This window comes from Marmota marmota, unplaced genomic scaffold (assembly GCF_001458135.2).
Source record: "Marmota marmota marmota unplaced genomic scaffold, marMar, whole genome shotgun sequence".
NCBI classification, from domain to species: Eukaryota; Metazoa; Chordata; class Mammalia; order Rodentia; family Sciuridae; genus Marmota; species Marmota marmota.
This window is the reverse complement of record NW_026000249.1, coordinates 454,389-480,862: the sequence shown is the minus strand read 5'-3', so window position 1 is coordinate 480,862 and position 26,474 is coordinate 454,389. Positions and strand designations below refer to the sequence as shown.

Genomic DNA, 26,474 nt, shown 5'->3' with positions numbered 1-26,474 from the left:
CTCAGCACCACATATAAATAAAATAAAGGTCCATTTACAACTAAAATAAATATATATTTTTAAAGGGGGGGGGCTGGGGATATAGGTCACTCGCATGCCAAAGGCCCTGGGTTCAATCCCCACCACCATAAAATAAAAAGAGGTGGGGCCTCGTGGGAGATCCTTAGGACACTGGGGGTATGGCTCCTTTCTCCAACCCCCCTGTCCTGGCCATGAAGTGAGCAAGAAGTGAGTGGCTTTGTTCCACCACACAATCCCTCCATGATGTGCTGCCTCACCACAGGCCCAAAGCAAGGGGACCAATTGATTATGGACTGGAACTCCAGAACTGTAAACCAAAATAAATCTTTTCTCCTTTAAAGTGGATTATCTCAAGTGTTTTGTTATAGTGACAGAAAACTGACTAACACAGGGGCTACAAATAAATTTTAGCAAATAGGCAAAGTTGCAAATAAGGAGTCTGCAATTGAGGATCGACTACACATATTTATGGAAAACCTCAAGTGAAGCAAAAGGAAGGTCACAAAAGGTGAGGGATAAAGAGGCCCAAAATTGTAACCAAACAGATAACTGGTTTCCCTGAGAGATAAAGGAGGCCTCTGAGGTAGTAGTCCACGTAGTTTCATCATTGACATTCCAAATGTACAGTAACAGCAGAGTGAAAATACTGATGAGAATTTAATTCACTGGTAGGAGCCAAAGCAATCTGCAAATAGCAGCAACCCTCTGCACTAGGGGAGCCAATATGGAGATGGATAAGAAAGGCAGGAGAACCTGCCAGGAGCCATGCAGAGCTGTGGGCACACTCTCCTGGGCAAGGAGCCCCAGTGCAGATGCTCGTTTTAAATTTTTCTTAAGATACAGTTAAAATGGCTCCTGCTGCTAGGACAGAAGGAAAGTTGAAGTCCCCTTCCTTTTCTAAGATAACAATTCCATTCCCACATTTGGGCTCCTATGGTCCAGAAAACAATCAGGAATGAACCAACACATCTTCCCTGTTCCACTGCCATCAGAGCCTGCTTTACAGATCACATAGGAGCTCATCTGAGATGTAGAAAATGCTTTGCAGCAGGACTGATGATCACCCCAGTTAGCAGAAGAAATAATACACTGTTACAGACACAAGAGCTTGGAATATGCACTAAATAAAAAATGACTTTGGCATAGAGTATGGAAATTTGAATTGTAAGACGAGGACCACAAAAGTGCTGGAATGGCTGGTTAAAAACTTGAAGGTGGTCATAAAAATAGTTGACTGCACACTTCTCCTATTGCTTTATGTATTTATGTATCTGGAGGACTCAACCACCACCTGATAAAACTGCATTTTAATCAAATTGAAAAGTCACTATGGGCAAAGTAGGGTAATCAACTTACAAGCAATAAAGTGGCCACAGTGATTGATTTATTGACCATATGTGCAACTCAGCTACTTTAAAACTCTCAAAGTTTGAGGTCTGAGCTGTGTCAAGTTGAAAACTACACCCATTGATGAGGGCCCAGGGAAGAATCATATTGCATAAGTCAGTAGCAACCAATAACATAACCAATAAGATAAGGGAAGAAATAAAATTAGAAAGCAGAGATTTCATTCTGATTTCTACAGAAACAAGATGGTCATAATCTCCTATTATATGTGGTAAAGAAAATTTCTAATGGGAAAAATAAGATGATGGACAGAGCCCTGGTCGGAAAAGCTCAGAGCATAGAAAAGAATTGCAGAGACTTGAACCTTCTATTAAAAGGGAGTTGATAGGGCACTATGTAAAAATGTGGATGTGTAACCAATGTGATTCTGCAATCTGTATTTGGGGTAAAATTGGGAGTTCATAACCAACTTGAATCTAATGTATGAAATATGATATGTCAATAGCTTTATAATGTTTTGAACAACCAATAAAAAAATAAATTAAAAAAAAAAAGAGAGACTACAGGATATTGGATTATGAAGGGAAAAGACCAACTTGGACAATACATGGTGTTTTGAGGGAAAGGTATTAATTTCCTTTTAGTGGACTGGAAGATTCTTTCCTGTTGATGGATTTTCAGGTTATTTCTAATTTTTATGCTAAAAACTATATTGTAATGATCATTCCTTTATGTTTTTCTCTGTTCACATTCACCTTATCTAAGGAGATGGGAAAGAAGCTAACAGCTAAACTTTAGTTCTAAATTCCTTGTAAACATGCTAAAAACTGGGACCTATTGGCAAATAGACTAATGATATTTGCTAAGAGGACTTTTATCTAAGGAATGCTTTTAGTGGTTCATAGCTGGTTAAGGATTTTTTATAATAAACTTAGAATTTATGGGGAAAAAAAAGGGAGTTGATACTACCTGAAACTAAACCAAATCTTCAGACAAGCAACAACTCCAGACAATAATGCTTGAAATGGAAAGTCATTCTGGAGAGCAAATACATCCTTAAACTTTGATGGAGCATGTCATGGGCATGATAATAGGCACAAAATTGGTAGAGGAAAATAAACATGATCTAATCTGCAGAGTCTCTATGCTTCAGGGGGAGGAGCAAAGGAGGTGAGGAGGAGCTAGGGGCATCATAACAACTGATAAGAGAGAGAATTTTCTTGGGCTCCAAGGAAGAGGAAAAGGAAGACAAGTCAAGTTATCTGTGGCAATGCAGACCAACTCCAGGGGAGAAGGGTCACAATAGCAACAAATGACAAAGCCACCAGCAGAGAAGGATGGAACAGAATTTGCCCTAATCCATGCTAGTGTTATCCTGCCTGACAAGATAACATCTCTCCTACATAACTGTTATTTACCTACAAAGGGACTTTGGGAGGCCTGCAAGACACCTAGTCTTTTATTTCATCCCTCAAAGCAAGAAAGTATCAGCCAGTTTGGTCTCTCAACATGAAGACCTCAAGATGCCAGATCAAAGTCTTCAACAGCAAGTGATAACAACAGAATCTGGCCAGTAAAATTCACTCCACCAAGGCCCAACAAAAAGAAGCATGTGTTAACTGTGATAGCATCTATAATATATTTATGACTTTGACGTTGAAAGCAACTCTGAATGTATTGGCTCAACCTCAGAACAGGGATCTGTATCATTTCAGGGAAACCTGGACTTTGTATAGTTGACTGTTGGCAATAATGTAATGGGTTCTAGAAGACGAAAAAAAGCAGGAAATCACCCAGATCAAGATCAAGCAGGACAGATTCTAAGTATAATCAAGGCTTGACTAAATATAGAACCCACTACCTCAGGCTTCTCATAGTTCTCAGCATGTCTCGCCAAATATCAGGCAGAAACCCATTCCTTTGAATGTGCTGTTCTCTCCACTTTGAACAGTTTTTCTCTCCTTTGTCTGGAAAGCTCCCATTCACCCTCCAGAACTCTGTTCTATTCATCCCCATCTATGCAACTAGCATTAATTTTCCCAGAAATTGCTGAAGGCACGTTCCTTGGCCTCCTCAAAGAGTCTTTCACAGAAGTCCCAATTACATCATGGCAACAAATACCTTCCCACTCCAGGGAGACCCTCTGTAGTCATCAACAACTGCATACCTGCTGCATCTCCATTGCCAGGCCCAGCACAGAGTTCATGTTCAATAACATATCTTGAGTTCATTTAAATGTGTGTGTATTTCTGAATCACTGGGGTGACAGAGGCAAGGCCCCATTACAGAAGTTTTGTAGATTTCATTTATGCACTCACCAAAAATGCCTAAGATCTAATTTCATCACAAATAGGATAAAAGACTCAGGAAAGAGAGAAAAGAAACACATGTGAGAAGAGGCAGGTGTCCATCGGTGGATGAATGGATAAAGAAAATGTGTTATATATACATAATGGAGTTCACTTAGCCATAAAGAATGAAATTATGTCATTTACAGGTAAACAGATAGAACTCAAAAGCATTATGTTAAGTGAAATAAGCCAAACTCAGAAAGTCAAGAGTAATGTGTTTTCTTTCATGTGTGGAAGACAAGGAAAAGAAAGGTGGTGGTGAGGATCTCAGGAAAATTGAAGGAAGCCCAATAGAGTAGAGGAAAGGGACCAGTGGGGAGGGAGGAGAAGAGGGAAAGGGGAAATACTCGGGAATGATACTGACCAAATTATATTGTTATATCATGTGCATATATGAATGGTAGCAACAATTCCCATTATTATATATAATTACATTGCACTAATAAAAATATGAAAAAAGAACAGGGTTAGAACCTTGACCTGCTGCTACTATGTAAAGAGCAGGACACAGGGAGGAAGGTGCACCCTGCATGGCAGCCTAGGAGTCTGCTGGGCAGGTTTTTTTCTCTCATCCTGAATCAGCAGGACTAAGAGCAATCTCTCTGTCCTTTTTCCTTTACACTATCACTGTGCATCTCACTGTTGTATATAACCATAAAAGTAAAAAAAAAAAAAAAGCCCTATCAATAATCTATTGCAGATCCCCCAACACAACAACTTAGAAATAATCATCTCTTTATATTGCCTTGGTTTGACTGGGCTCTGCTAGATGGTTATCACCTGAGGTCTCTCTTAAAGCTGTGGCCAGACAGGGCTGGAGTCATCTGAAGACCTGTTTACTCACACCTCTGTGTCTGGTCTGTAAGATTCAACAGTTGGGGATTAGAGCAACTGGGGCTTCCTGGGCATCTCTCTCTCCATGTGGGACCTCCATGTGTCCACCTCAGCATGGTGGCACTAGGTGGCATGGATTCTCACTTGCAGGCTCTGGTCTCCAAAGTAATTTTGTCCAGAGATGAGGCAGAAGCTGTATGGTACCACCTGGCCTAGCCACAGAAGTCAGGCAATTGCCCTTCTGCCACATGCCATCCATTGAGGCAATTACAAAAGCCCACCCAGGTCCAAGTAGAGAGAAAGTAAACACTACCTCTGGGTGGGGAAATGGAAAGGCTCTGGAGGAGCAGCCAGGAACGAGACATTCTGTTGTGGCTATTTTTGAAAAATTAAACTGACCACCCAACTTATAAAAACTCTTCACAAATACAGAAAAGTATCCAGAAGAAAACAATGATTATCTGTCAACATACCCTAGAGAGTGAATCACTATAACATATTACTATATTTTTCATAGATGCATTTTAAAATAAATGGGCAGTGTGATATAGCTATTTCTTTATTGTTGTGCTTTTTCCCTCTATATTTTGAGCATTTTTCATGAGAAGCAGCACTGCATAGAGGCTAGAAACAGACTCTGACACAGCACTTCCTAGCTCCAACTTTCATCTGTGCCACTACCTAGCTGTGTGATTTGGGGCAAGTTACTGAACATTACCATGCTTCAGCCTCCCCATCTATGAAAAGGGGATAGTAGCAGCACCTGCCTTAGGTGTTGTTACAAAGCTGAATGAGCTGACATTTGTAAAGCACATTGTACTCAGTGTAGTTAATGCTCTGTTTAAGTGTTCACCTAAAATCATAGGTGTTTCATGAAAACACACTTTCCTTATGCCCTGCATATTGCCTCATTTCCAAAGTTTATCTAATCACTCCTCTGGAGTCTGCAGCTGACAGGGGGGGACCTGATGAACTCCAATTCTTCTACAGGCAGTTAAGGTAATCACTGAAGCCATTAAATCATGACTCTATGCCTAAGACTTTAAAAATCTTTTTCCTAAAACTTTACCAAGTATTTTCATTCATTAGAGGCCTATTTGAAAGGAAATCTTTCAAATCTAATATAACTCTATTCAAAGTGGCAAGATCACTTAAGGAGGGATTTACACATATCCCCAGTCTGACTGTGTGACCTCCAATGACCCTCCCTGGCCCTCAGCACATCTCCTTTCTCAACTCAGAGCCCTGGAGTGGGCTGTTTCTCAGGTGCTCCCCACCTACTCCCTAGCACAGGAAACAGAGATTAAAAGTTAGTACCTGCTTCTTTTACCAGCTTTGGGACAATCAAACCTGTTTTTCTTTCATCAAAACTATTTGTCTCTGACACAGATAATGTTTAGGCCTGTGGAACTTTCCAGAAATCTCAGAGTCATCTCATTGCCAGCTGTTTTATCAGTCATTACAAAACAGAAAATCCTAAGATTGAACTCTTCAGTGTCTGTGAAATTAAAACTCTGAGATAATCTGGATGATTATCCTCAAAATCAAGCAAGAACCAAAAAGTGTAACCCAAAAGAGAGTGACAAATATACATTAAAAAAACACCTAGAGGTAGGCAGTGGAGTCTTGTGGTAACCTGCAACAGTCCTTGCTGGACAATAGGAACCCAAAACAGTAGCTGCTGCAAAGATTCTCCCCTCTCTCCCCTCAGATCAAAGGAAAACAGAGATCAGGGAAATGGGAGTGGAGTTGGATGTAATCACAGGAGATGTCTGGGAAGTGAGTTATCTACAATCTTTCAGTTTGTCCTGCTTTTTTCTGAGAACTGCAGTTTTAGTAAACAAAAGTAGCAGATCTAACATGCCCATTTTCGCTGAATCCTAGAAACACTGCTTTGTGCTACTCCAGTGGTCTGGATCCAGGGGATGGGTCTGTATTACCTGGTTGAAAATCCAGGTCTTCCTTCAAGTTATCTGCACTTAAAGTAGCAGCAGAAACATAAACAAGATGGCTGTGGCCTCAGAATCTTTTCCTTCTGACTTGTATAGATGCACAGGGTAGGTACAGCCACAATCTATTTTAAGCATTCTTTTAGATATATCTCATATACTATAACATTCACTTTTAATGTTTATGATTCAGTGAGGTTTTGGGGGTATAATTATAAACTTGTACAACATCACCACTATCCAATTCCAGAATGTTCTTATCTCCCTAAAAGTAACCCCATACCACTTCCTTCTCCAATCAATCACCAGACAACCACTGATCTATTTTCTCTCTATGTATTTGCCTATTCTGGACATTTCCCATAAACAGAATCATGCAATATGTGGCCTTTTGTGTCTGGCTTCCTTCACTTAACATTTTCAAGATTCACCCATGCTGTAGTCTGTGTTAGTACTTCATTCCTTTTTATTGTAAAATACTATTCCATTGTGTAACTATATCACATTTGTTTATCCATTCATCAGTTGCTAGCTATTTGGGTTACTTCTACTTTAAAGCTGATATGAATAATGCTATTATGAACATTCTTGTGGAGTCTTTGCGTGGACATGTTTTCATTTTTCTTGGGCATACACTTAGGAGTGAAACTTCTGGGTCCACAGGAAACTGGTGTTTAACCACTGGAGGAGCTGTCAGATGGAAATCACTTCTGTTTTCTGATTTGTTTGTTTTGTGCTCGTGGTTAAACCCAGGGCCTATGCAAGCAAAGCACATGCTCTACCACTGAACTATACACAGTCCTGGAAATCACATTTTTAGTAACCTTTTCATTGAAGTAAATATCTATCCATAAAAATACAAAAATTATAAGTATACCTCTCCACAAATTTTCACAAAGGAAACTTACCCAATTAACCAGTGCCGCAGTCTGGCTGGGCACAAAATAACTGAGCCGCCACACAGCCTTGTAGGTTCAAAACAGGAACTCCTTCACACCACACACCAACCGGAAATCCCTCCTCCGGCACTTCCCCAACCAACAGGAACTCCCCAGGAATCCCAAAGTAGCAGGCTGAGGCGGACAGCAGGGGTCTAATATACAATTGAATACACAGCTTAACATAACCATCATCATCTCAATGGCTTGCTGGCGTCACCTCTCAACCACTCGTTCTGGCAAAAATGCCATGCGTCATCACTACTCGGCTGTGGCCCTCAACAAACCAGCACTCAGGCCAAGGAAGAAAACATGACCCCAGAAGCCTTCTCATGGTCCTCCAATTCCTGTCCCACTGTTAATGGTAAACACTATTCTGACTCTCATATCATACATTCCTCTTGCTTGTTTTGGAACTTTATATAAATGAAATCTTTTGTTTCCAGCTTCTTGTGTTCTACATTATGTGGTAAGATCTACCCATGCTATTGAGTGTAATTACTATTTGTTCATTCTCTTTGCCTTATAGTGGGCTGGCCAAGGGCCAGGTAGGAAATATTTGAAGCTTTGTAAGCCATTTAGTCTTTTTTGGGTCTACTGAACTCTGAGTTGTCATTATAAAGCAGCCAGAGACAGTATACAGATTAACGACTGAAGCTATATTTCAGTAAAACTATTTATGGCCATTAAATTCAAATCTTATATAATCTCCACATGTCACAACATATTATTCTTTTTTAGTTTTTTTTTTTCAACATATAAAAATACAAAAACCATTCTTAGCTCATGAGCTGTACAAAAGTAGGTGGTAACCTGGATTGGGCTATTCTATGTTATTTGACTATGGTAATAAACCTCAATGTACTAGTCCATTCTGTCGTTGATAGATACTTGGGTAGTTTTCCATTTGGAGACATTACACAGCATTCTGCCAACATATTTTACACCCACTCATAACATATTGTGACCTTCTACCTGCCCCCCTTCTCTCTCTGCCCAGCAGTGGCCAGGTGCCATAGGAACCTGACAATTTTTATGCCAGCATTCCTCTCCCAAATCAGACCATGTCATATTATTTGCTGATTTAACTAACCCCCAGAAAACTTGGACAAATTGAACAGAAAGTTACAATTCAGATTCAAAGATGAAAAAGTCTCAATCTGCAAGGAAAGCTGGCCATCAGCAGAGTCCTCTACCAGAGTGAATCTGGGAGAAACTGCCACTAAAATCTCGTCTGAGTCTCCTGAGCCTTTCTGGCCACATTTCTCCTTCCTGTCCTCTCAAAAAGGCTGAACTGATAGTCAGGGGTTAGTAAATGTTTCCCATAAGGAGCCAGATGGGAAATATTTTTGGATCTGTGGGTCCTATGGTCTCTGTTGCAATTTCTGCACTCTGCCATTATAGTACAAAGCAGCCACCATCAATACGTAAATGCAGGGGTGTGGCTATGTGTTAATACAACTTTATTTACAAAAACAATTAAGGGACTGGATTCTGTGTGCAGACTGAGTTGTTGGCCCCTTGTTTATACCACAGCTACCTACCTGGAGGAACCCGAAATACCAGTACACTTACAACTCTTACCTACCAATAGGACCCAGAAAATCATCCTGATCCACTGGGACAAGTTAAAAGATAAATAGCTATAGTCATTCCTCATAGAATTATTTAAGGGAAGGATGGCATCCCCAAAGTGCAACTACTGGACATCATTAGCAACATTTCAACCTTGAAGTTTTGGAAAAATAAAAGGCAATTCCTAATACATACACACACACATATATGCTGAGGTTTCTGAGATCCTACAATCTGAAAGATTTCTCCAACTAATCAGCGATCCAAATGCTTCCAGATTCCAGGTGCCTTAGCTCCTTAATTAAAAAATAATCACACCATGGCTCTAACAAAGTATTCAAGATCATTGCAACTAGAGCTTGCCTGTAGTACTGATGAACACAATGAACAGAACACTAAGAATTTTAGAACCACTAACCTCAGGAGAGGACCTGAGAATATTAAGCTCAGAGGCAGGGATTGGTCAGATGGCATCTAAAAATAAACACCCCAAAATTTTCATTTCTTACATATTTTCTAGAAGCTCCAATAACTCTTCACAAGCAGTCTTTCAAAGCTCCTTTTCTTGCAACCTAAGTGGACCACACAAGGTGTTGAGCTGAGGACTGATGTCTGCTGGCTGGCGGCTCCTGTAAAGGCCACCAGGCTGGGTGCCCCTGGGCTCAGAGGCAATGTTATAGTAGCATATGGCCACCAGAGGGAGCTCCACTAGAGTCCACAGGTCAGCAACAACCTATAGGAGGACTGCCTCCATCTTTCTGCATCTAGGCTCCAACCTTTAGCTCCTCCTCCCTACCCTGCCCTCTCATCTGTGCTCCTCCCCTAGGCTTGCTGGGCAGCCCCTACCTCAGGCTGCCACATAGCACAAGACTCCAGTTCCACCCCAAGAAATGATCACCAGAATAATCCCCTCTCCAACCTGTGGCAGTTTCTCTGACACCTTCATTGGTTTCTCTTCTAGCCTGCTCTGATTTATGTATACATCACCAAAGATACCTGCAACTGACAACTTTTAAACAGAATACTGAGCAACAGAATCCAAACACATTAAAATATACACTATGTGTTTCCATTTATGTAACGTTCAAAAACAGTCAGAAGTAAACTATACTTTCCGGGAATGCATAATTAGTGGTAAATCTACAAAGCAAATCAGAGATACAAGCATAGTAGAAGTCAGGAGAGTGGTTTGAGGGAGGAAGGGGGAGTGATGGATAGGGAGAGAAGATGCCAACAATGTAAACATTTGGTCCTGACCTGGGTGGTAGGGTGGTGACACAGTTGTTTATTTTATAATTATTTAAGATATTCAGCAACATATATGGAAGATATATCTAAAATAAACACCCCAAAATGGCTGAAAGTAGGCCACGGGGGTGTGGGGGGAGTTCAGAGAACCTAAGCTCCACAGTCAAACATGGGTGCGTTAGGTGCCCCCACTGAGCTGCCAACAGCCATACAAGCTGGTCCCCAGCTCCTCATTTTCCACTCAGTTCTCTGAAACAGGGAGTAAACCAGAGCTTGCACAGAATGAGGATACTCTGGCCTACCTTTATTCAGACCATTAGTCTCTGTGCATACAATAAGCCATGCTTAAGCCCTACAGTCCAGGACAAATTAATCACTGTCTTCAAATTATATAACAGAGCTGTGTTCTCTTAATCTGCTTGTGTGGATGGAGGCAAAAAAAAAAAATTGCCACAATGTTTGAGGATGTAACAAAACACTTCTTTATCTGCCTATTTGTGCTGCTCAAAATTGAAACATTAAAAGTGGAAGTTTAAAAATAAAACAAAAGAGCTCTACTTCCTGGCTGTCATGAACTGAGCAGCTTTCCTCTGCCATGATGTTCTGCCTTACCTGGGACCAGAGCTATGGAGTCAGCTGACCATGGACTAAACCTTTGAAACCAAATAGCCAACTAAAGAATGATCCAAGGAGGACTGGGGCTATTGCTCAGTGGCAGAGCACTTGCCTAGCATGTGTGAGGCACTGGGTTCGATCCTTAGCACCACATAAAAATAAATGAATAAATAAAATAAATGAAAAATGAATACGTAACAATAAAATAATTATTTAAAAAAGAATGATCAAAGGTTATTGCTTGGAAAAACATAGAATAAAAGAGAAAATAGGACACAGGTACACAAAAAGGGAATACAATGTGAAGACATGAGAAGAAGACATTGACCTACATGCAAATAACAGAGGCCTCAGGAAAAAACAACTCTGCCAACTCCTTGATCTCAGACTCCCAGGCTCCATAATTGTGAGAAAATGAATTTCTGTTGTTTAAGCCACCTAGTATATGGGCTTTTATTATGGAAGACAGAGCAAACTCTATATTATCTCCATACAATCTCCATATTATTTGTATTTTCTTTTTTCCTCCTAAATTTTAAGTAAATGAATAAACGTGTGTTTTATCTAAAATAAAAAAAAAATAAAAACAAATGCTCACACACATTCTTATACACACATGTACTTACACACACTCTGACATATACACACACACACACACTTTCCCTTCCTTGCTAATAGGCAGACAACAGAAGGAGGTATATACCTGTGGCTCTTTCTACAACTCCTAGCTCAGCAATATCCTATATCAGGGATTCCTGCCACATCCTAAGGATGTTAGGTAGGAAGCCTTGACCTTGATAACTTCACCCACAGTTGTAACACTGCCACATGACCATATGCATACAAATCACTCTGTATACATGGCTTTGTGTCCTCACCCAATTTCTAGAGTGACTACTGCACCTAATGTTTCCAGTGCACCACTCAGATCAGTCCAAAACTTCTGATAAATTCCAGCTGGTTTCCAATGGTATCCTGTGCCTGACAGCATTGTTTGAGACCCACAGAAAGTAACTTTATTCACATAACATGCCTGAAATGCATCATTGGAAGCAGAACTCATGTCAAAATATCTCCACTCTCCTGCCCACTGAATTGGGTCATTTCCAGGCCTGTGTTTTGTACCTGTGCAGAAAAGACAATGTAGCAGGCCTGAGGCTGCTCTCTTTAAGATGTCTGCTTGCCCTTGGCTGTCATCTGGGAACCTGTGTTTGGGAAGGGTTCCTGCCATTCTCAGAACCAATAAGAATGGATCACTGTGCCTAAACTGTCCAAATATGATTTATGCCTGCTTTCCTTCTAAGAGCCTGGAATTTTGATACATTTTAGGCAGAGTGTGCCTAGGTAACCAGCTACCAATAAAATCCCTGGATACTGAGTCTCTAACTAGCTTTCCTGGTGGACAACATTCTGCAAGGGCTGTCAACTCACAGGAAGAATGAAGCAAGCCCTGCATACCTCCAACTGGATTCTCAGAAGCACATGCCTGGTTTCCCCTAGATTTGCCTTGTGAACTTTTCCCTTTGCTGATTTGGCTCTGTATCCTTTCACTGTAATAAGTCATAGCCATGAGTATGACATGCTGAGTTCTTGGGCCAGAGGTGATCTTGAGGGTCTTGAAATAGCAAGCATCATTTCCTAGAGTTTCCTAAATGCTGAGTTAAGCTCTGGTCATAGTTGCAGGAACAGCATTGATAGCTGATGGCTGCCTTCCCTTCCTGGTCTCATTTCCCTGCTTTGCCCCTAGGAGTCCCTGCACCTCCCCCAAACAGTCCTTGCACTAGAAACTTGGCCTCAAGTTCCACTTGGGAGACCACCCAAACAGGCAGCATCACATAGTACCATACATTTCTTCAGTTAGTTATACCTTGGCCTTTGTAAAACCCATGTGAGTGGGTTTTTTGTTTGGGGTTTTTTATCTCATAGAAATGGGCAAATCTTCATAACTATGAGCCAGACAAAGAGTTTTAACAAATGACACCAAAAGGACAAACCCTAAAAGAAGAAGAATGGTTATGCAGTATTAATGGACAAAGCAAAACTTTTCCTCCAGGTAAGAATTCAGAGAATCTCCCTGATACACTTTATTGATAGGAATGGATGATCAGTCCCCCAAGAAAAAGAGCCAAGCTGTGCCAAGGCCTCTGCATCTAAAGGACAATCTAAGTACCAAAATGGCCTGTCACAAGCCCCCCAGCAGAACACTGGTGGCAGATCACTGCCCAGGTCGGTGGTTTTCAAACCTGAGCCTGTGTCAGCACTACCAGGAGGATGGGGCAGCTCCAGGCCCCGCCCCACCACATGTCAAGCTCCTGGCTTCAGCAGTGCTGTGCAGGGCCTCAGATTCTGCATTTTAGCTCCCAGGGAAGCTGATGTTGCTGCTCCGGGGCCCACATGCAAACTGGTAGTCTAGTATAATCTTTTATTCCCTCCTTACCTCTAGTTCTACTTCATGCCCTGTATCCTGTCCACTGTGTTTAATGACAAATATTTTTCATATTGATCTTATTCATAAACTGCATTTTGTTGGAATAATAATTTTCAAACTTGCTTGCTGCTCTGTTTGGCTGTGAGCTCCTTGAGAGCTGAGGCCTGTTTTACTCAACTCTATTTACTATCCAGACCTTTAAAGAAGCATTTGCTGAACCCTGCTATGGAGTAATAATATTTACTAAACCCAAAAAGTTTAGCCAGCCACATGTACTATCTCTATTCTACAAAGAGTATAATTAATACTATATCAACCTATAGATATGAAACTCTATCAAGTAGTCAATCAGATGCTTTAGACATCTCTGCATGGGCATACTCAAGAGTGGATATAAGAACAATGTTTTATCTGTGCACACAGAGAGGACAAAATTACTATGGAAACTCAACTGGGGTCAGGAGACATGTAAAACGCACCATCGTGAGTTTTATAATCTGAGTGAGGCATATGTGAAAGGCAGAACTTGCTCTCCCCTACTGGTTCTGTTTCATTTGCTTTTTAATTTTTGAATTTATCTTGAGTTTTCTCTTATTATTTTTCACCCATGAAAAAAAAAGTTGAGCTGATAAATACAAACATCCTGCCAAGTGCAGCAACCAAGCATCCTGACTGATACCCCACCGCAGGCATTTGACACAAAGTTTCTGGGGCCAAGGGAATGGACTCTGAACCAGGAACAGAGGCTATAAGCGCCACAACCTGCCAGTTTCTCAAGCAGTCCTCAAGACAAACCCCTCTTTGTTGTTCTCATGCAAGTGGAGGAAGGGGATCAAGAGGGAAGTTGGTTTTTAATTCCTTTCAAGGGGCCAGGGGTGTAACTAGGTGGTAGAATGTGGCTTAGCATGCAAAGGCCCTGGGTTCCATCTCCACCCACCTACAAAATCCCTTAAACTCTCTCAAGATGTTTCTCTGAAATAAATTTTGATAAGCTAATCAGAACATTCACTATAGAAAATGCTGTTCTACAGAAGAATTTGAACTACTAGACTATAATCTCACAGATATAAGAAGCTCTGTTGGGGCTGGAGCTGCAGCTCAGTGGGGGAGCACTTGCCTAGCATATGTGAGGCACTGGGTTTGAACCTCAGTACCACATAAAAACAAATAAATAAAATAAAGGTATCATGTCTATCTACAGCTAAACATTGAAATTAAATTAAAAAAATAAAAAGACACTCTTTGAGCTCCAAGCCCACATGTGTGTGCATGCTCACACACATACATGCACACACCCACCCACACCCAGGCATATTGTAATCAAATTGTTAAAGCTAGTGAAAAAGAGGGTCTCTTAAAGCAGTGAGAGAAAACAAAACACATCATATGCAGAGAAAACTATAGACTATACACAACTACAAAGAAGGATGAAACCCAGTCGGCACAGGTCAGTCCCAAGCTATTGCATGAGGAGGGGACTACACAAGGCCATGAGGCAGGAGGTGAGGCCATCAGCGACTATCTAGGAGGCCAGCAACCACACCAGCAGAAGCCTGGCACCACTTTTCTGCCTTGCCTGAAACCCCAGGAATGACAAATTCATTTGAGATCATGGAGTCTTGCTTTTAAAAATGCAGATACCTTTAGGATGGTGAGGAGGTTTATTGGCCCTTTTGGGCCAACCCTCCAAACACCAGGCTGGGTTCCCCAGATATAAGATTATGAGGCATTGACAATGACAGGAGCCCCATGGTGGCCACCTGGCAAGGGGCCAAGGGCCACAGGACCAAAGACAGTTTCAATAGGGAGGAAGGCTGGGAGCAAACAAATATCCAGAAAGGCATGAGAGAATTAAACTTGGCCTGTTTCATAATTTTGCCTGTAGCCACAAAGTAGAAAGACAGTCACTTCCTTTTTCCTCTTTCTCCTTCCTCCCTGGCCCACCTCCCTGTCCCCCTCCAGCACTCTCTGTGCCCCTTCTACTATAGTCTTCCTCATATGAACTGGGTGAGCTATTGTGGGCCATGGCAGGCTTCCCATGGCCCCAGGCTCACACAGCTATTTGTCCCATTTTGAAACCCAGCCTGCTTGTTGGAAAGGAGATGAGGCCAACCTCATGTGGCCTCGGGTGACACAATCAACTCAGTGTTCTCACACCCTCACTCCACAGAGGATGGGGGCATGAGGTCTCTGTATTTCCAGTGCCAAGAGCCAACAATGTAGAACTTCCCCAGACACCCCTTCCAATAACAACATCGACAGCAGGATGCCAGGTGCTGTTCTAAGCACTTCACATGGATTAAGTCAGTAGGGCTCCTCACACCCTGTGAATCAAATATTGTCACCCTCAGGCCCATGTTACAAATAAGCAAACTAAGGCAGAAGAGAGGGTAAGTGTCACAGATGGTGAGTGGGGAGCTGGATCAAGCCCAGACCCCAAGGGCCTTCTTCTACAAGGACCTAAGAGACCTCAGACCTTTAGACTTGGAAGCCACCTGCTTCCACTGAGAAGGCATTGGAGGGCCACATCTCTCCTATACTGTGTAAAAGAGCTTATGCAAGTCATCTTGGTTACCTTCTAATCTCCCAAGTGGGCAAAGGTTCACACATCCACAAACAACACTGCTGTATTCATTTTCTAGGACAGCCACAACAAAGTACCACATATTGGTGCCTCAGATGACAGAAACTATTGTCTCACAATTCTGGAGGCTGGAAGTAAAAGATGGGGGTCTCAGTAGGATCATTTGGATCATTTCTTTCTGAGGGTTCTAAGGGGAAGAATCTGTTCTAAGCCTCTCTCCTTGGCTTACCAATGGCATCTTTGTGTCCTTGCATAGTCATCCCTCTGTGTGTGTGTGTGTGTGTGTGTGCCCTAATTTCCTCTTCTTGTAAGGACATCTGTCATAGTAGATTAGAGGTCCACCCTATTTCAACTTGGTTGGTTACTTCTGTAAATACCCTGTCTCCAAGTCAGGTCACTTTCTGAAATACTGAGGGTTAGGACTTCAACATATTAATTTGGAGGGGGGCATAATTTGACCCATAACGGCTTCCAAAGATGGTGCTGGAGGGAAATATCACCCATGTTCCTCCTCTCCTGGGACCTCCTCAGACTGTTGACCATTTTCTGACAAGTTTTCCTCCACTACAATCTATTTGCTGCTTACCTGTACGCACCCCCTCAGAGATTTAAAAAAGTGTAAGTAGACACTCACGGCTGGCAAGTTTGTAAAGGTTACACCAGGAAGCATTAAACACAGTTGTGATGTGTCCTTCCTGTCCTCAGGCTAGCCACAGAGAAAAGAACAAGGCCATTGGAGCCAAGATAGAGGCTGAAATTTCAGTCATTTCACAGGTTTGAGGAGAAAGGGTCACCGATGAGAGGCATAACTGAGCTAAGAAGAAAAATAATTCATTGTGGTTTGACCTCCTCTATCCTGACCACAAAGCCTCAGTCCAACCAGCGCCTCCAAGGGTGACACTGGAGGAAGAAAACAAGTTTCACATTTGGCCAAAGCAACCAGAAAGGAAGCTAGGAACTGAGAAGCACACAAACATGGTCAGGCCACAGAGCCCTGTGAAACTGCTGGGCAGGCACAAGTACAGGCAGCATCGACCACCAAGAGATGAGTCAACGTGTCCCTGTGGCCAGGTGAGAAGCAGGCCCCAAGGAATGGGCATAACAGTCCTCACTGTACTGACCTTGCATCAGCCAATCCCCAAGTGCAACCCCAGGCATACAAGCTACCGTTGAGGGGTCAGATGTGGACACTGTCCTCAGGCAGAGGCACCCCAGGCAACTTCCTGCTCACCACTTTGACTCTCACTGCTGGATTGTGCCTGGCATGGGTCAAAGGGCCTCACCTGAGCCCTCCAGGACTCCCCTTTTCTGTAACTTCAGGAGGACTTAAAGTTACCTCCACTGGGGAAGGTTCTGCTCTCAAACTTACATTCAATTCAGACAACAACAGGTCACCCTATTTTCAAGAACTGCCTCCTTGGCCTCCTACTCTTCCCACTGAATGGCACAACCTATGAAACAGAAACTTCCTCTTTCATGAACTCCAATGACAGTTCCTCAAGGTCATGAGCCTTGTCCATTTGCTTCTACAGGTACCCCCACCTCCTAGACTTATCACTGTCTCCAGTGGGGAACAATTTTGCCTGCCAGAGGACACCTGGCAATGACTAGAATTTTTGGTTGTCACAACTGTAGGGCTGTTGTTATGTGCATAGAACTCAGGGTTACTGATAAATACCCTACAGTGCACAGGATAGCCCCCACTACAAAGAATCATCCAGCCCCAAATGTCCATAGATCAAGCTTGAGAAACACTGACCTGGACACACAGCAAGGATCCAAGGAATATTTGCTGAATTAAAAAGTAATTAAGGTAGTGAATGAGCAAATGATTGGATGAATATTGAGGCTCATGACCTATGGAAATCCTTTAGCAGTTCTCATGATATGGATGGTCTTTCTCAGAACACTAATATATCACTTATTTTTTCATTCAGTAAATATTTAATGAGCACCTGCTATGTGCTACATACTGTGCTTATAGAATTAAATAAGATAAATATGGCTTCTGTCCTCACAGAGTGTAGAGTAGAAAAAAGATCATTCTGTAAGGACATGAGACACCATGGTTATTCCACAGCTCTGTCAGATCAGTCATGTGACCTTGGGCCAGTCACTTGATTTCTCTGGATATCTATTCCTCATATGTAAAATATAAGGGTTGCTTTGATTTTAAAGCTCACTTCTAACAACTGAATTCTATTCATTTAATTAATCTTAGTGAATCTCTTCCTCTTGAGAGTTTTTACATTCATATAATACCATTATTATTGATTACAAAAGAATGCCTTAATCCACATGTCTATCAATCAAGAACTGGTTGAATAAATTACTGTACTGTCCCACAGTGGAACATACTATGGGCATGCTGACACAAAACAGTCTCCAAAAAATAGTAGTAAGAGAAGCATGATGTATCAAATGCTCCCATTTTATCTCTAAAAGCACTATTTACAATAAAATTAGTGAATTACTACTACACAAAACAACATGGATAAATCTCAAAATCATGTTGAATGAAAGAAGCCAGATATGAAAGAACATGTTGTATGATTCCATCTATGTGAAGGTAAAGAATAGACAAAACCTATGCTGACAGAAATCAGAATGATGACTGCCACTTGCAAGATGATTTGACTACAGTGGGATAGGGTAGGATCCTCTGGGGTACCAGTAATATTCTGTCTTCATTTGTCATAATCAAGTCAAGGATCACAAGTTGGGGCCAGTCTCAGCAACTCAGCAACATCCCATCTCAAAATAAAAATAAAAAGGGCTGGGGATGTAGCTCAGTGGTACAGTGGACCTGGGTTTAACCCTCAGTGCCAAAAAAGAAAAAGAAAAAAATGAAAAAAAATTCAGGTGAGGAATGACTAAACTTGTTTTATGATTTTAAGTCCTCATAACTGCCTAGCTTTCCTTACTATTTTACATAAAATATGGAAAAATAGTTTTATCACAGGCATATAAAAGCTTTAACTACATTTTATACCAAACCAACAGAAGAAAGAATACAATTTTTTTCCAATTAATGCTGAATTTTACTTAGGGAAGGTGTTTTGATCACTTCTCCCATTGAGCATTTGTAAAATATTTTATTAGTATATTTTCTTATTCTCTTAGATTATATGTGTATGGACACCCACCCATGTGTGGTTTTGGTACAATTTTTTGTAGATCTTATACATGCTTCTTGCAGTGGCACATGCCTGTAATGCCAGCGACTTGGGAGGCTGAGACAAGAGGATCACAAGTTCAAGAGCAGCATCAGCAAATCAGCAAGGCACTAAGCAACTTAGCAAGACCCTGTCTCAAAATAAAAACTAAAAAGGGCTGGGGATGTGGCTCAGTGGTAAAGTACCCCTGGGTTCAATTCCTAGTACCCCAACTCCCTTAAAAAATTTATACATGCTTTTTTAGGAGATAAAAAAAAAAGGTCAACTTGAAAATGTCAGACCAGGAAAAAGACTACTCCTTATATAACTTTATTCCTGTGTTCACTGCAAGCTTATTGTGTGTCTACAGCACTGTGTCTACAGCAGTGCTTGTGTTCTGAATTTTGTGTGGGTAAAGCCTCTAAGTCAAGGCTTGCCCCTATTGCCTCTGATGGTTGGCTAAGCAATTGAAGAATTAGAGATTTAAAATCCTTTAATAAAAAGTAAATTACTGATCTAGAGCAGTGGGTCTCAAAGTATGGTCTAGGGACTCCTTGGGGTTGCCAAGACACCTCACAGGGTCCATGATGTCAAAATATTATTATAATAATCTTTGTCTTCTTTCAAGCCCATTCTTTCATGAGTGTGCAGTGGAACTTTCCAGAGGCTACATGATATGTGCTATTGCAACAGTCTAAATGTAAAAGCATGACGTGTGAGAGTAATTCACTTGTCTTCAGCCATATATTATAAAGATTTTCAAAAAATGTAAGAAAAAAGCCAATTATTGCTATCATGATATTTCATCTCAATTTCAACACACATTTTTCAAAAAATAAGACTCTTTTCCACAAAGACATGTATTAGCTATTGCTGTGGAATGAATTACCTCAAAACCTAGCAGCAGGAAGTAAAGAGGCTTATCTCACTGTTTCTGTGTCAAGAATCCAGGAGAGGCTAGCAGCCATCTCAAGGCTCAGCAGAGGCTGAGGGATCTGCTGCCAAGGACACTTATGCCACTGACAGGTCTTGGTTTGGGGATGAGTGTGGGAACTGTTGGACAGAAGACCTTGGGTTCCCACACCATAGGGCTGCTCATAACATGGCAGCTCCTTCCTTTGGTCCAATAGAGAAAAACATACCCAAGGCGGAAGTCATAGATTCTTTATACCCTAATCTCATAAGTGCCATCCCTTCACGCCAGCTATATCATATTCATGTGACTTGTGTGCCAGGTGCAGCCCAAACTCAAAGGGAGAGAATTATGCAAAGTTGTGGCTGCCAGGGGCAGAGGTCACAGATTCATCTCAGAAGCTGCCTACCACACCACAAATCACCACACCTAATAAAATCAACACTAGTTTCCTAGTATCATCTAAGAGCCAGTCACATAAAACAGTTCCCACGTGTTCCCCCAAATGCCTCTTACACATGTTTGTTCAGGCCAGGTTCCAATCAAAGGCTACAAGTTATATTTGACTATTCAGTCTCTGAAGTGTCATCTGATAAAGAATATCCCTCCTCCTTGTTCTAATTTTCTTTCATGATACTGACTTGTTGAAGAGACAAGGCCAGATGGCACTGAGAGAGAGAGTGCCAAGCCATTCTGAGGGCCACAAGAGTTTGGAAGGGCTGCTTTGGATATAGGAGAAGCAGCCTGAATGCTAAGGGCAGAAGCCTGGGGAAAAATGGCCTATAAAGTGAACAGGACCAGCTGCTATATTGCCCGAGCCTAAGGTGCAGCAGCCTTTTCTCACTAAAGGCCAACATTATCGCAGGAGGGCTTTTCTAATCCTCACAGGAGACTATTTTTATGGGGCAAGGAAGGAAGAGCCAGACAGTGAGTGACCTTGCAGCAAGGAGATGCAGGGGAGAGGCACACTGTGGTCCCAGGCCTGAGGGATAAGGAAATATTTTCTGGCCCTTTTAAATTCATCATCCCCTGGCCCTATAGTAAACACATCCCACACCTTGCAACACTTCTGTCATCACTGCTGCTTGTCTCCAGGGAGTTTCCCAACTTGCAGATCCTCTTACCACCTTCCAGTCTTCTCCAAATGCCAAGGAATCAGGATCACCAAGAACAGTGGTCCTATTTTATAGATTTGGCAACTGCTCTGAGAGATTCAATAATACAGACACAGACATCCTCATAAGTGGCCAAGCACACCTTTAGACACAGGCCCTGTACTAAAGCCTAAAGCATGTGACCATCACCACACTGAGGAACTCTCCAGGTTGCCGGTTCTATGGGCAGTTTGTGTTTGCCTCTTCCTATCTCTATGGACATCACTACCATCCTGTCCTCACCACATCTGACACCAGCACAATATGTCATCTCTTCTCATTTCATCCTCAGGACACTTCTGAGTGCAGACTGTTACTGCCAATCTTGCAGACGAAGATGTGGCCTCTCAGCTGCTGGGTCTACCCCAGGTTGAGATTTAACCTGCATGGGGATGCATGCAGGGTCACAGTTTCAGCACACCTTGTCTAGAGGTTTTTTTTCCTCCAACACATTCCTTTTCTAATAGGCTGGACCTCCAACTACAAATGGCATACCAATAGCCTCCTCCTCCTCTTTTGACTGTTTCTGGAAACCCTCAGTACAAAAACGTCTTCACTTCACACTGCATTTTCAATGTTTAATATTATGAAAGGGAATCAGATTTTTGACAGAGGATTCCACATTGAACAAATCATAGAAAAATAAATTCTGATTTATTGTAGCCAAAAGAACATTTAAAGATTACCTAGAGACTGGTGGTGTGGTTCAGTGGCAAAACACTTGCCTAGCACATGCGAGGCCCTAAGTTCACTCTCCAGCATCACAAAACAAACAAACAAAAAATCATCTAAATCAGAGGTTCTTAACCTGGGGGCAATGGAGTCCTCAGGTGGCATGTAGCAATGTCTGGTGACATTTTGGGTTGTCACAACTGACAGGAGGGAATTGATACTGGCATCTAGTGGGTGGGGAACACAGATGCTGCTTAACATCCTACAATGCACAGGAAAGTCCCCATGACAGAGTTATCAGCCCCAGCCCCAAATGCCAACTGTGCTAAGGTTGAGAAAACCTAATCCCAATTCCTTTGTTACTCTCAAGATGAGAAAACAGGCATGAACACACCAGGTGACTTGTTCAAGGTTACATAGTCAAAAAGCCAGAAGTGGAGTCCAGATCTCTATTAAATCTACTTGCATCACCTGCTTTGTTCTGCTGGGGAGAAGCCATGGTGGGGACCTGAGGAAACTTCATTGTTTTTTTTTCTTCTTTTTCCTTTTAATTATGCTGTGGATTAAATCCAGGGTTTTGCACAGGCTCCACACATGCTCCACCACTGAGCTACACCCTCCACCGACCTTTATTCTTATAGCCAACTGAACCAAAGAAAAAAAAGTGCAATAAACAAATTACTGAATTACTGCAGTAACACAAACTCTAAAAGAACTCAAACTTCTTCAATTATCAATGAAAATAGCACTGTTTTAGCAGTCCCCCAAAGTTGCCTATGGGGCAAATTATTCATGGTGTGAGTTCCAATACCATTTACTGATGCCTCAGCTTCCAGAGGGGTCTGGTTTTCAGGAAAGAATGGCACATTCTCCTCCTAAGGGAGCCCACGCATGTTCTGGCTACAGACCAGGAGAAAGGAATGTAAACAGGGTAGGGAAAAGTCCATTAAAATCCCCCCACAACGCTCATGCTGGAACTGAAGTCACCTGACCCACTCCATTTGTTGCTGAGTCATCAGGTCCCTGCCTTCAGCAAGCTGATTATTCAGCAAGGGGATTAAAAAGAATGCTGGAAATCCTTAGGGTTTGGTGTCATCTCCACCCTCACCCTCACCCTCTGCTAAAGACCACTTTGTTCTTAGAGATGTAGCCATCTCTTACAGGCACTGGCATGCTACCTTTGGAAACTGCGTTTTATTTTATCCTATTTTACTGGATCTTGTTATTTTTAAATCTACTGAAAACACTGGAAGAAAAAACACATTTAAATACTGGAACACTGCAAAATGCAAAACAACTTAGATAGCACATTTGGCCCTTAAATTGTTAACCAAGAAGCTGCCATTTCCCAGCAAGCTTTTGTTTTAAAAGACATGAGTCTAATTACTGAGAACATCCCCTTTAAAGAGAATTAATAAATGTGTCATTATTTAAGCACAATGACAGTGAAAAAATAGTTGATGGTTATCTTTTAAAAGCCCATCTCTTCCTTAGAATGCATATATTGTGGTCATTCCAGATTTTTTCCCCTCCTGAACATGAGGTCCTGTCTTTCTCTCTGGCCCCTACCCTTTTTTCTCAGTGTGGGCACGCCAAGACTCAAAGTCACGCGTGGACTTGCACCAGGCCACTCCCTGCCTGATGCATGCAGCAGCAGCTTGTAGCTGTGGGCAGCAGGCGCCACAGCGGGCAGAGGCCCCACTTTCTGTTTCTGGGGACGCTGCCAGGCTTTAGGCCAACCCGCTGGGGCTCCGACTGCAGAGTCCGCACCACCGGGAGCCCCGAGGAGCGCGTCCTGGCGCCGAGCGCCCCTTACCTGCAGTGCCGCATCGCGCAGCGCGGCCGCCCACCTGGACAGCATCCTAGAGCATCCTTTCTTCAGCGCGACGGCTGTGAGCGCCGTGACGTCACCGGGAGGAGGGCTCCACGCTGCCACGTGACGCCTTAGAAGCTAGGAGGGGAGATCCGAAGAGGGAAAGACCTTGAACGCCTGGGGAAAGCAAGGAGCGGTGGCTTGAAAGCCTCGCTCTGACCACCCTCAGGGCATTCTGCTTTAAGTGTGCTGCTTCCCTAACCTTTAACGAGGAATTATGGAAAACAAACCACACAGAAGGAGACACCCAAATTATCACAGGCTCCAAACCTGTAAAAGGATTTCGAAATAACTAGCAATAGGAGATTATAGTGAAAGGAAATACAATTTAGTGTTTCATTTTAAAAACCGGCATTTATCAAATGCAGTAGGGAGATATTTTGTGCAAAACAAAATGATACTTAAGATATAATATGCATGAACATACTTTATGTAGAGGTTAATAATTCAAATCATATATCAAGTATTACATCAAACACTATCAAAGCATTTCCTTAAGGAATATTATACTAAATGCAATTATGAATGATGCTTTAATTACTCTCAATAGCTGCATTCCAATATTAATTTGTATTTGCAAAGGGAAAATAGTGACACCACATATTAATACTATTTACTAAAATAATTGATTATTTAAAATAAAGCAATATTGCATGAGCAGAATTATATCTGTTTATTTCCTTAAATCTTCTGGTAAGGCATTTAATTTCTCAGGTATGAAAAATTTAATTCACAATAGTGGGTTATTTCACATTTTCTAATTTTTATCACATTCTGAAGTGATTCATTTTACAATTACAAAAAAATATGTACAATGTCAATATTTCCCATTCACAACTGAAACAGCCTTGCCTAGGAAGCTTTAAAAGATTCCAACTGTGATCATTTCATAAAGTTGAAATAGCATATTTCAAACTTAAGCAGTACAATCTTTTCTTTCTCCAAACCACATAAACATTTTTGAAATGTAAAAGGACAAAAGCAGAAATTGTTATTTATATTCCAGTTTCATGTAAATTAATTTGCTTTCACTTGAGTTTAAATCATAATTTTAACATTCCCTTCTCCCACACCCCTGAGAGAAATGTGAAATAAATTGTTTTACAAGCAGGCTAGAGTTAAAGAGTTAAGTTAACTTGCTATTTATTCCAGCAGCTTTCCTGTCCTTCTATATTTAACCTCGGCCCCTTTCCCACTATTCGCTCCAGATTAACCAACTTTCTCTTCGGTCGTTCAATCTTTAATTTGGGAATAAATACAGCCCTTGCTTCTCACAGCGATCTATATTATTTTCAAGACTAGATTTTTTTTTTTAATCGACAAAGTGGCAGTGTGGCTTTCTCAGTCACTCCTCTCGTGTTTGTTTTTCTGAGTAACAAACAACTTACCTTTCGCTGTCAGATCCCTGAGATAGAAAGCTAAAATGCTACCCCGATCCGTCGCTCCTTTGGGTAGACGGTCTGATGCCAGCGGAAACTGACAAGTTCATTTTCCTGCCAGAGGCAAATGTCGCTTTCAGCCTCAGGCTCCCAGAGGGCCCGGGAGGCAGGCTGGGAGCATCACGTGCTCTACCCAACCACAGAGCCCAGCCCAGCCCAGCCGGCCTTGGTCACCTCTTGACTCCGCAGCTCCCTAGTGCCAGTGTCATTCGCCCCCCACCCTTGCTGCATTTGTATCCAAAGAGAATTTAGTTTTCCCATACAGGACGCGCCCCCGCCCCACGCCAGAGGCTGGGCTGCGTGAACGACTGGGACACCAATTCCCTGAATCCCTGGGGGATGGGGATATACAATATGCCCCCCTGAGGCCAGAAGAGGACCTCGAAACTGTATTTACAGCCTTGCTTTGTGTTCCACTTGGCTGAAATGACTAAATACAGGCACCTTCCTCATCCAGGGCGGTTGGGGTTTTTGTTTTTGCTTTCCCCAACAGGTTTGTTTCACCTTCTCTTTTTCCAGGTGATTGCTCAACTATTAAAAAAAAAAAAAGTCACAACAAATAGTTCAGAAAAAGCCTAAACTAGGCCATGCAATTTTGAACAGAATGAAATAACTCTTCTAAAACCCCACCCTTGCCTATCAAATTGGCAAAGTTTAATACAACAAATAGGAACAAAAACAAACCTAACACCACCCTTGAAGAGGTAAATTGAACCATCTTTCTGGTAGGCCAGTTTAATAATTCCTTCCCAAAGCCTACAAGTATGCATAATTTGACCAATTATTCTGGGTCCCAGACAGCTTTTGACATCATTTGCTCCAGCAATTTATGGCCAAGAATTTGCCTTGTTTGGGAGCAGAGAGGAGACAGGTGGGAAAGAATCAACTAGGAAAAGTTTGCTGCAATTATTTATGATCTCAAAGCACTGGAAGCAAGTTAAATCTTCAAAAACAGAAAATATGTTAAATTCTAAGATTAGAATAGTGTTTGTTTCTTTATGTTGTTTTACCTTTGCAGTGCTAAGGATGGAACCCCGGGCCTTATGCAGCAAAGCATACACTCTCCTGAGCCACATACCCAGCCCCTAGAAGAGCATTTCTTTTTTTTTTTTTTTTAAACATCAGAAATTTATTAGTTGTTCAAAACATTACATTGATCTTAACATATCATATATCATATATTTGTTTCAAATGGGGTATGAATTCTTATTATTCCCACGTGTACAGATTGCAGGATCACATTGATTATACAGCCACGTTTATACATACTGCCATACTAGTGTCTGTTGTATTCTGCTGCCCTTCCTATCCCCTTCCTATCCCCCCTCCCCTCCCCTCCCCTCCCTCTACCCCATCTACTGTAACTCATTTCTCTCTC

The 26,474-nt window shown here is 41.9% G+C and overlaps 1 protein-coding gene across 2 annotated transcripts in view; it reads right to left on the bottom strand.

Moving 5' to 3' along the window:
• The window catches only part of Clcn4 (chloride voltage-gated channel 4), a 72,662-nt gene extending 47,358 nt beyond the window's left edge, over positions 1-25,304 (bottom strand). Inside the window, exons 1-2 of one of the 2 annotated variants that reach the window (XM_015488021.2) lie at positions 25,046-25,304; positions 23,601-23,735 (exon numbers count right to left, since the gene is read on the bottom strand). The gene's annotated coding sequence lies outside the window, so the exon portion shown is untranslated. Of the gene's footprint in view, positions 1-23,600; positions 23,775-25,045 lie in introns of both variants that reach the window. The other variant, XM_048796508.1, reaches the window with a different exon arrangement.
• Between the last annotated feature and the right edge of the window lie 1,170 nt (positions 25,305-26,474).